Raw genomic sequence first — 4,091 nt, 5'->3', positions numbered from 1 at the left:
CTGAAGTGACTTGCAGGGAATGGACCAGTAGTTCCCTGCGGAGTGTAAAGTTGCAGCTTCCTGGTGAAGCGGCCCGATATCTGTGCGTATAATGCCTGGCCTCCCCTTTCCTCCCTTCCTATTGTTAATATTAACAAAGTAGCTTGCTATGACAGTAAAACAAGGATTCCCTTGCAGTCCTTGATCTTTTGCAGAAGTGCAAAGATGCGTGAGTTATGTGACTTGCAATGATTATTTTCTAGAAGGAAATGCCAGCTGTGTGCTTTCCAATGCATCAGTAGTTACTACATTTTCCTTCTAGTTTTTCGGTTTCGTGGCAGAAAACAGGAGTACTTTCTTGATGCTATTGGAGTCTGTGAGAAACATGGAGATTAGTTCCGTTAATGCTCATGCCCCACCCTATAGTCCAGGACACTGCAGAAGTTTTCATCTATGAACATGGCCTCATTATTACCAGTGGCCTTGGCCTATTCTTCGGAAAGCTGCCACTGCCACATGGGGTGATTCAGCTTAGTATAGGCATTGCATATGTCCTTCTTCATGACAAACAGCTCAAAGTGCGTACTAGAGCCTCTTTAGAGCAGTGGTATTTGGCCAAAGGGTTCATTATCTATGAGATTGCTGCATGTCACTTCCAGAAGCTCCCCAACAAGTTTATTAAGGAACCTGGCTGTGGCCCAAGTGGAGAGCAGTCAAGAGCTTTTCCATGAAGTTAGTTTCTGGCAGCTTCTTCCCCAGGGCTTTCGGAAACTCCTGTCTATTGCTGATTCTTTGGAGGATGGAGTGAAGGCAATCTCATAGGGTTGGTCTTCCGGGCCATCTGGATGGTAAGTAACCTTGTAACTGCCTGTAATGTGCTTTATCTTCTCTGAGATCATCTTCATGATTTCCATGAGCTCCTCGTAGACTGTGTAGACCATGTAGAACTCACAGGGGGTGAACTCAGGATTGTGAGTCAAATCAGTTCCTTCATGACAGAACCGGCACCCAATTTCATAAACCTGGCCAGTGCCATCAAGAACCAGCATCCTCTGGAGCAAATCTCATATATAAATTCAGGTCCAGCTCACTGTGTAGGTGATAAAAGGTGTGGCCACAGCTCCCTCTGGGATGATGCTCATCATGGGAAGTCCAATCTCTAGGAATCCTGACTCATCCAAGAAACTTAATATACATGATGATCTTAGAGCAGATGATTAATTTCGGCCTCACTAAGTCATTCAGGATCAAGTCCAAGTATCTCTGACAATATTGTGTTTCTTTGTCTTTGAGGCCAAAATGAAGATGAGGTAACATATGCAAGCAAGGAGACAGCAGTGTGACCTTATAGGGAATGATGTTCAGCTCACCCTTCTTGGTTTTCCCAGGACTCCTCTGAACTCTAATTATGTCTCCTAATGCAGTTTGTTATTGATGTGAATAATTTTTTCTTCTGATTTGTAATTCCTGGAATTGTCCATGACTTGCAACTTGACTCCCTCTCCTCCAAGGTCATAGGAGATGAGCTTCTCCCCAAAAGGCTCTTTAGTATGGATCCCACCTGCCACCAGGTAGTCCCCAGGCTGCAGATGGCTGTATTCTTGAATGAAGTGAATGAGTAACACACCTACATGGAGCTTGTGTGGTGTGGGTCTTCCCCGTTGACCTTTAGTTGATAGACTACTTGGCTGCAGAAATCATTGGTTTTGGTTTGGATCCAGGCTCTCCTCCTCAGCACCCACATCGTTAGTGGTAGCAGCAGCACTGGCCTGGCTTAGTTCTTTCTCACTGAGCTCCTTTTGCTTGGCCTCCTTCTCTGCTACTTTCTTCTCAGCTTCCAGATGTCAGAAGTGCCAGCTGTGTGCTTCCCTTTGGCTCATTTTTGCTCAGTTTCAGCTTGCCACGGACCCCATTCATCTCTGCCTCCTGCACCACAGACATCTCTCCAGAGGGCCCGACATGAAAGGGCACCACAGTTTTCTTATAGTTTTTGTTTTTCCTGGAGTTCTTTTTTGTACCCCTTTTATTTGATAGAAGAGGGGGCATTTCAGCATTTTACTATATCCTCAATAATTATCAGTGTTAATCACACCTTTTATTCCATTGAGACTTCCCTCCTGGTCCTGTCTCGCCTCTTACTCCAGCCTGGACTGAGGTTTTCTAGATCTGCTATAAATAACATCCTGAAAATTACCATCATTGTTTGATTTGGTTGAATTAACTGTTTCTTGACTCCTGTCTTCTTTTTTCTTTTCTATTCCAATTGTGCTGGAGTACCTCCTCCAGTGCTAAGGCAAGCTGCTTATAAACGGCATTTTAAAAAATGCTTTCATGCTTTAATCTTCTCTCATTATTGACGAGGTAGAGAGTTTTAGAATGAAAATCACTTTCTTTAACATCTTTAAAGCACTCCACCTTTTGTTGTCCAGCATCCAACATAATTCTTTACAAGTCTGATGACATTCTGTGATTCTCCTTTCTTCACAGGTGAACTGTGGCATCTCTCTGAAAGCTTTGGGGATCTTTTTTTTTTTTTTAGGTTGGGTGATTTTATGCAGTTGTATCCAGGTGTAAGTATTTTTAAAATTCATTGTGCTGAACACTGTACCTAGTTTTCAGTTCCAGGAATTTCTCTTCTCTTCGTGATATATTTTTTCTTATCTCATTTTCACTGAGATTCCGATTAATAGGATAATGGCTTTCTTGGATCATTCCTCTGTCTCATTTTTAAATTTTTACATATTTCTATCTCTTTGACTCATTCTACATTTTGAGAGATTTTTTCGACTTTAATTTCCAGTCCTTCAGTTGAATGTCTAGCTTCAGTAATCACTCTTTTTGTCTCTGAGAGCTCTTTGTTCTTCTCTGATGGCCTCATTTTATAGACCATCTGTGGCCACTATGGAGGTGCCCCCCTCAGACCTCCCTGCAAGAACCTGCCGGAAGGAGTGCAGGTAACTAACAGACTCCAGGTGACCGCCTTTGAATCACGGCAACATTCAGCCCCAGCCCTCACTCACTGGAGGCTCCCGGGCAGTGACTGAGCATGGTGGGCCGATGGAGCCTGGTCCTTCTGCCAGTGGTGATACCCCAGGGGCTGCCTGAGACTTTCTCAGACTTCACTGCCGTCTGAAGTCCTTATTTCCATCTTCCTTCCTTCCTCCTCTCCTTTCGAAGCTGTTAGACCCGCATCACAGACTGAAGACTCCCTCTGCCGTTTCTGTTACCACTGCCCTTTCTCTTTCATAGGCAATCCCTCCCCCCATCTCCTATACTTCTTACTTTATCTTGGCCTTTGCTTCCCAGCTAGAAATAACAGAGCATTTCATCTTTGCTTTATGAATTTACTCTCTTCTCAGACCTCTCTGGACATATTTTAATTATTCGCATAACACCTAACATTTAACTGATGACATTTTAGCTGTTGTAGTGACTAGTAGACTCAAGTCACATTGCAGTAAACTGACATTAACTAGAAAAAAACGGATATCAACACATCAAAGAAAGCATCAGGGAAGGGGGCTAGGCCGTACCCCAGCTCATGTCCAGAGAAGGCAGAATTTTAATAATTGTAAGAGATGAAATAATACTGAAATAGCAATGAAAGCATGATTCTGTTCCATCTGTTACTGCATAAAATTTTCAGGTGTTCTCGCTAGATGTAAGTAATTTAAATAATCTGTGGAGGCATTGTGCAATGCCTGGCACTTTTAGTGGTCCTGGTACTTGCCCAAGTCTTGTCTTGCCACTGGATTTTAGGGTCGCTGAGGGCAGGGACCATGTCTTCTCCTCAGTGCCTGGTAGGACTGACAATGATAATAGCTGCTGTTTCATGTCTGGTAACTATGTACCAGGTAGGGTGGTAAACACTTTATCTCCACTGTTACGTTTAATCCAAGCACATTTTACAAATGGAAACATGTAATCTCAGAGAGGTTATGTGAGTGGCCCAAGTTCCCACAGTTAGAAGGAGACTCACATCTGCCTGCATCTGCCTGCCACCAGGATCTGTGCTCTCCGTCACATTTGCATACAGCCTCTGCCTGTGCCTGACACATAGAGGACACCAGTAGCTTGAGCGACATATACCAATAGGTAAGAAAAACCTATTA

The 4,091-nt window shown here is 43.6% G+C and overlaps 1 pseudogene across 1 annotated transcript; it reads right to left on the bottom strand.

The window, feature by feature from the left end:
* Positions 1 to 297: 297 nt before the first annotated feature.
* Positions 298 to 3,760, bottom strand: LOC308237254 (lysine--tRNA ligase-like; annotated as a pseudogene). Its single transcript has 2 exons — positions 3,706 to 3,760; positions 298 to 1,813 (listed from the first exon to the last, which is right to left on the bottom strand). The product of its transcript is annotated as a lysine--tRNA ligase-like (transcript).
* Positions 3,761 to 4,091: the final 331 nt, after the last annotated feature.

This window comes from Plecotus auritus (genome assembly GCF_963455305.1).
Source record: "Plecotus auritus genome assembly, chromosome: 12".
NCBI lineage: Eukaryota > Metazoa > Chordata > Mammalia > Chiroptera > Vespertilionidae > Plecotus > Plecotus auritus.
This window is presented reverse-complemented; position numbering and strand designations above follow the sequence as displayed.